Genomic DNA, 7,765 nt, shown 5'->3' on the forward strand with positions numbered 1-7,765 from the left:
GAGAGAGAGAGAGAGAGAGAGAGATAGAAAGACAGCGAAAGAGAGAGAGAGAGAGAGAGAGAGATAGAAAGAGAGAGAGAGTGTGTTGTATGATGAATATATCCCTATATGTTCGTCGAGGCGATACTCTGGTTGTTGATACTTTCGTCCACATTTCCGCTCATAACGCCGCGGCGTGGCAGAAAGAAAGACTGAATCTGGATCACGTGGAATTACGGCAAAATGCTTCACGGCATCGCATTCTTTAAATATTTAAAATCTCAATTAGCATAAAGATTTAATGATGGAACGATGACAAGCTGTCTGAAAACAACACCTGGCGGCCGTGTAACTTACATTACGTCATCGCTGTTCTCGAGGACGCTGATTGGACCAGAGCTCGCCGTACGTGAGCGCAAACCCCCGTTGCATCTCGAATACTTCCAAATTTTATCTTACATCTGGGGTAATTCCGTTCGAATTTTAATTTGCGTAGAGATTTGGGCGAATGACAGCGTGCGGGGTGAGAGGGGGAAATCTGCCTAAAAATTGGCCTCGATCTTTCGCATGTTTACCATGGTAGCCAGGGTTACACCCCTCCGTGTCTCCCCTTGTGCATTCGTGCTGTCGATAGATTGTGAAAGAACGCAGAGCGTACGCGTTGAAAATAGAAGGAAGAAAGATGGGAATGAAAGAAGAGTAGAGGAAAGGTAGCAAAGAAGGAATAACAGAAGAAATATAGGAAGAAAGCTCGGAAAGAAGGTAGAATAAATGAAAGATAGGAAGAACGATGGGAAAAAGAACAAATGAAGAAAGAATAGAACGCCAGGCCTACTGCCCGATGCAGCTAAGTTCGGGGCTTCTGAATTCCCATAATCATGCATGAAAACGCATTGACGCGTGAGCGGTGAGAGTGATATGAGCTCAGCGAGCTTGCTTGTGCATTCGGGCGTCGACAGCATGGAAAGGTTGAGTGTGAACGAGGGTTACAGTCTATACGTAATCGCGGCTGCATACTTGCGGTGGCAGCTAGCCATAGGAGCGAGCAGTAGTGCATGATGGTGGGGTTATTAAGCCTCCTGGCGTAGAAAGGTTAGCAGAATGCTGTCGGAGCGGTTAATTGCGCTCGCGATTCGCCAGGAAGTCGCAATAAAGCAACGGCAGCGACGCAAGCCGAGTCGTCGTCCTTCACACGAGAAGGTGTCAAACAAAGGCAAGCAATCATTAAGGTCGTTAGCGCCTAGTCGTGGCCTCGTTGAAACTATGGCTTTCCACTTTTATAGGTTTCTCATAATAAGAGGCTCTCCTGTCGGGGCTTAGATGAACTGAGCCTCCTTCTGGTTACTCTTTCGCTTGGCTTCAGTTTCTCTTGATGGGGATTCGTCGATGAAGGCCTTTGCCTGGGATGCTTCCCTTGGATAAAGGTCCTGTTATATGTAGGGGGTCTTATTTTAACTGATTACCGTTGATTGGATTTGCCTTGTGTATGTTTGTAGGTAGGTTTTTCTTTTTCCTTAGACCTAGTTGGGGGGTTGTCCTTCATAGAGGTTTTGCAGTAGAAATAAACATGGGACTGCCAAGGCGCGCAGGGATTTGATAGTAAGTGCGCGTGTTGTTTGCGAAACTAACCGATTACAGACATGCCTTATACGATTAGAGGAAATCTCCCCTATTTCCTTTTTCTATTTCGCGTCTCTGATGCACCCCCGATGCAAATGAGTCAACAAACGAGATTTAATTCGATATTTCCGCGTGCTGGCAGCATCGCAGATAGGAAATATTCCTGATCTTCTCTTCTCCTTCTTCTTCTTCTTCTTCTTCTTCTTCTTCTTCTTCTTCCTCCTGCTGCTCCTCCCGCTCCTCCTCCTCCTGATCCGCCTTCTCCTCCTCCTCCTTCTCCTCCTTCTCCTCTTCCTCATCCTCATCCTCACTCTCTGCCTCCCTCTGCTCCTCCTCCACCGCCTCCTCCCTATCCGCCTCCCTCTCGTCTCCTCCCCCTCCTCTTCCTCCTCCTCCTCATGCGCCTCCCTCTCCCCCTCCTTCTCCGCATCATCATCAGCGTCCCACTCCCCCTTCTCCTCTTCCTCATTCGTCTCCCTCTCTCCCTCCTCCGCCACAGAAGATTGATTAAGTCAGTCGAGCATTTATCGCATTTATCATGAAATGTTCGGGCGGGCAATTTACGATGGGATTATTCCCCTGGTGGCGATGCACGCATGGCGACCACGCGACTACTACATGCGATTGCTCCTGGCGCTGAGGACCGAGCAGCGCGTGCGCATGCGCCGAGCACCGCTCGGGAAGTCATTTCATTTACTCGCAATACGAACGCGATCGAGTGTTCATCTATACGACCCGGTTCTGGTTTGTTGTAATCGTGGAGAATATAGATGCATTGTGTGTGAGAGAAAGAGAGAGACCGAGAGAGAGAGAGAGAGAGAGAGAGAGAGAGTGAGAGAGAGAGAGAGACAGAGAGAGCGCGCGAGAGTGAGAGAGAGAGAGAGAGAGCAGAGTAGGCGTCCGATTTGGGAACGTGTATAATGTAATGCTTGCTGAAAGCGGGGCGAGAGGTTACGGTCTCGTTAATTATAAGCGACGATGGCTCGAGTGCCTCGTGATCAGTCGTTTGTTTTCTTCAGGATCACATGATCATCGGATGACGCGTTTTATGTTTATATGCTTATATTTATCGCCGAATATGTGATATATGAGGTGGTAATGTGATGACAGCATGGGAATTGCGGGATGTGTGGGTTGTGCGCGTGTGCAACCTTGTGCGCGTTTGTGCGGTCGTGCACCCATACAAATCACATCGGATGCATTTGCCCGGCCTGCACTGCAGCACATGCAAGCGATATATCCGTACTTACCCACGCGCACGCTCACGCGCGATACATCCGTGCACGCGCGCACATGCCGTCACCCGCGCACCACTCACTGCACGCACGCGCGTGCACGCCTACACACCGCGGCGCTCTGTTCCTTTGATGTTGATAGGTCTGAAGGGGTTTCCAATTTCTCGCCAATCGAGACGCTATTATGTCGCGCGTGTGCGCACAAAACAACTGAAAACCCCTTTACATGGGGCTCTCCATCTAACCTGTGTTCGCTTTGAAGCTACCGCTGTACAGAGCGGGCGGCGCCATAGCCAGTGTAAAGCGTTTGAACAGTCTCTTACGCTATTGCAGCGCTATCAAGAAAACTGTATTCAGCACGTGTATTTGTTTAATTATATACAAAAAGATTTTTTAATAATGATAATAATAATAATAATAATAATAATAATGACAATAATAATAATACCCTAACACGTGTTTCGGCGTGTCATCTTATAATATGTCTCGCTATTAATATTAAGGATAAAGCAAACATTGATGAAGACGACGACTAAGAGAATGACGACGATGATGATGATCCGGATGATGATGATGGTGATAACAAATAAGCGCTCACATCGTTTTACGGTCGGATCAAAATTAGGGGCGATTAATTAAACGTGGTTAGGCCCTACCTGTGTACCAGTTACCGCAGCGGCGGCAGCAGCGGCCCTGACTCCGCCTCTGTCTGCATCTCTCTCTCACCCACGTCTTCTCACATGCGCAGTGCTTCCAGCTTCACTTCGCACTGTGTGTGTGCGGCACCGCGCGTGTCGACCGCCAGCCGTCTCACTGGTGTCTCACAGCTGTCTCACGCGGGTGTCTCGCGAGTGTCTCACATGCAGCTCAGAGCTGTCTCACTGTCGTTCCTCGGGTGTCTCACAAGTGTCTCATTGGTGTCTCACGGGTGTCTCACAAATGTCTCACTTGTGTCGTACGGGTTATCTCCCATGCGACTGGGATACCGCGTGTATGGCTTCTACTTCACTCCTGTATCCGCGCCTGGCTGCATGTACCGCTCTACCAGCTATACCCCTACATACACACACACACGCGCGCGCGTTCGGCACGCGGAGGCAGCAGCGGCACTGCTGCGTGCGCAGACGACGACGACTACGAGTGAATCACTGAAGCCTACTGCGCAATTACGCGCGTGTGTCTCACAAGCAATTGAGTGTGAGTGTGCATGTGCGTGTGCGTGCGTGCGTGCGTGCGTGCGTGTGCGCACGTCTCCTTATAATTCAGCCGATCAACAAATGAGTGGTCGCTGTTATCGGCTGTGCGGCATCGCTGGGGCTGATCTGGAGTGATAGGGGGCATCAATAAGACACTGCCGCTGCCGCCTACCACCACCACCCACACACACCCCCGTACACACTGATTACTGCCCCGCCGCTCGTATCGATTTTTGGCGCGGGTCGTACCATTCCTTTATATCGGGGGTGGGGGAGAGGGAGGGGCATTCACTTCTGGTGCCTCTACCGTAGGCGCGGTCGTTCTGTTAAGGTGCATCATAACAAAATGGCTAACACCATAAAATACCTCGTGAGTGTCGTGTAGATGTAAGTCGGATGTTAGTCGATGTAAAACTCTTGCCCGACTGGTGCCTGTGCTCTAGATTGTGCTGGCAATTGCGCTTCTCTGTGCTACGAATAGTGACGATATTAAAGTAACAGTTGGCAGTTGCCAGAGCCACACACACGCACACCCGCGCGCGCACACACAAACACACGCACACACGCGAGCGCACACGCACACACACGCACGCACACGCGCGCACACACAAACAAACACACGTACACGCACGCACACGCGCGCACACACACGCACGCCACACACACATACACACACACACACACACACACACACACACACACACACATACACGCGCGCGCGCACCCACGACAACATCACACAGCACACACACACACATCCGCTGAAGTGGTATTTTTCACTGTGTTTGTTTTGCTTAAAACGCGTGTTTGAGAAACTCTTTATCTTTGATGGGCTTAAGTGAATGCGGTCAGTCACCTTATTACATTTACATTACATTACATTACATTCCTTTACATTACACACACACCCACATACGCACGCACGCGCACGCACGAACGCACGCACGCTCGCACGCACGCACACACACACTCGCGCGCGCACGCACGCACGAACACACACACACACGCACGCACGCACGCAAAGCTACATGTTTGATTTATTTAGTAATTATTTGTATTGTACGCGTTGTTAATTTTAGAATCCATCAATCAATCAATCAATCAATCAATCAATCAATCAATCAATCAATCAATCAATCAATCAATCAATCATTCATTCAATCAATCAATTAATCAATCAATCAATGACGATGATCAGATTTATGTAGCGAGACAAGATGTACGAAGGTTCCATGGTTTGAACCTTAACACCTAGTATACATCCACCGCGGTAGGGAGGGTGGGTGCAGGGCCGTAGCTAGCGGGGGAGGTGGGGGAGGGGAACATGTCCCCAGAGCAATGAAGGTACTATTACATGGCCAATGGTCAGTGGCGAATTGCCCACAATCAACTGCCCAGAACAAAGCCCGCGCGTGGATTTGCTCCCCCCACACACACAAACTGAGTTAGCTATGGCTCTAGGGTGTGTGTGATTCTCAGTATTTGCACATTATATGCCCCTATGCTACAGTATAGCGAGGGAGTGTGCTAGGGTAATGGGGGCGACGCAGATGCCTTCTATCTATTATTGTGATCCGCTTGGTTGACATTTGACCTCACACAGACTCTTGCGCTCTGTTGCCTAAAACTGTGAGCCTCCTTTAAACAGAAACGTGCTTGAAATTCAGAAAGAAAAAAAATAAATGTCTAGATACAAAAACCGAGTAACCCTGCGATCATCACTGCAATTCGCTTGTTTCCTACAGGCCCGCCATCTCACGGCGCGCAAGCCCTTATCATGCATATCGAGGAGGAGGTGGAACCTGCCGCCGAGAGAGGGCGCTCCGGCGACGACTCGCCCGACCTTCCCGAGGACGACCTTGACCTGCAGCGGGAGGAGGCCGACGCATTCGTTCGTTCCTTCTTTCCGGAGACGTGGCTCTTTAAAGATCTAACGCTACCGTAAGTACCGAAATGCACCGGGAGCGTCACGCGAAGACAGCCCCTTTCAGTGGGACGCAGTCTACCCCGGAAAAAAACGTCGGGAAAATTCCGCGAGAACGTCCCCTGGATAACCTTGAAACTAACATCGTTCGCGACAAGATATGATTACGATGTTGGCGCGAGTGACGTGACGGCACTGAGCTTGGAAAATAAATCTCATTCGGTCAGAACAGTAAACCCCCCTCCCCAACTTCGGGATTTAGACCGTTTCGAAGTCGTTCAAATTCGATAACTATAACTAATCGGATTTAGTTATATACGCACTTGGCCGCTGGGAAATAAGTTTCGAAATGTGATGGTAAATGCAAGGCAAAGGTCGGATTGAAGACGGTGTTAGCGTTGATGAAAAACAGCAATAGTTACATAGATGTGTGGGCGGTGTTGGTCATGCAGCAAGAAGCGAATCTTGTACTGACAATATTCATCTAGACAAACATGTAGTATATAGCACACGACGTATAGCAAATAGAATTTGAATATCGGTTTTAGCATTTAGAATATAGCATATAGCATGTAGTATATAGCATATAGCATATATATGGCATATAGCATATAACATATAACATATAACATATAACATATAACATATAACATATAACATATAACATATAGCATATGGCATATAGCATATAGCATATAGCATATAGCATATAGTATATAGGATATAGAATATAGCAAATGGCATATATCATAATAACGATCTACACGTTGAGGTATTGGCAGTGATGTGCGGATGTCGTGGTGCATCGCACGTGATTGATATATGCCATCAGCAGCCGCATTCATCGGAATAAACTCCACGTCACGTGTCGTAGCTCGTGTTCTATCAGCCGACGTTCGGCAGCCGACGTCAGTCCGCTTTTCTATCGTCGGCGAACAAATGTCGTGATCGGGAATAATTGTGTTTGTCCGGTCGTCGGCGCCACCTGCGTCCATTCACGTGCAGCCGACGAGAATAAGGCGAGATTAACTTCGAAGTTAGGCTGCAGAGGTTTAGTGGTTTGAGTTGTCTGAGAACCTACGACTGTGGGGGGAAATGGGGGAGTGTGTGCGGAGAGTTTCGCTGGACACTGCCGACTCCCTGTCAGCATGAGCACGTAAATTATGTGTACAGTTTATGGGCTGTTGATATCAGATGCGTGATGAGTAGGGCGTGTTGGGACGGGGATAGGGCGGGGGTATTCAGTTGCCCACAGGCCATGGCAGCGATAGCGCAGCCTCGCTATCTTTACTAGTTTTTCACAACTATATAAGTAAGATGTATGCAAGTAGTTAGCCGCTAACTACTACTACGACGACTTCTTCTTCGTTATCATCTGCTTCTTCTTCTTCTTCTTCTTCTTCTTCTTCTTTTTTTTCTTCTTCTTCTTCTTCTTCTTCTTCTTCTTCTTCTTCTTCTTCTTCTTCTTCTTTTTCTTCTTCTTCTTCTTCTTCTTCTTCTTCTACTACTACTACTACTACTCCCTGTCAGCAAGAGCACGTAAATTATATGTACAGTTTATGGGCTGTTGATATAAGCTAGTGTGGTGGGTGGGGAGTGTTGGGGCGGTGGTGGGGCGGGGAAAGACGGTTACCCACAGGACCTGGCAGCGCAGCATCGATGTTTTCACTCGTTTTTCACAACTATATAAGATGTATGTAAGTAGTTAGTTACTACTACTACTGCCACTATCACTACCACTACTACTACTACTACTACTACTACTACTACTACTACTACTACTACTACTACTACTACTACTACTACTACTA

The sequence above is a fragment of the Priapulus caudatus genome, unplaced genomic scaffold (genome assembly GCF_000485595.1).
Source record: "Priapulus caudatus unplaced genomic scaffold, Priapulus_caudatus-5.0.1 Scaffold567, whole genome shotgun sequence".
In the NCBI taxonomy this organism is placed as follows: domain Eukaryota; kingdom Metazoa; phylum Priapulida; class Priapulimorpha; order Priapulimorphida; family Priapulidae; genus Priapulus; species Priapulus caudatus.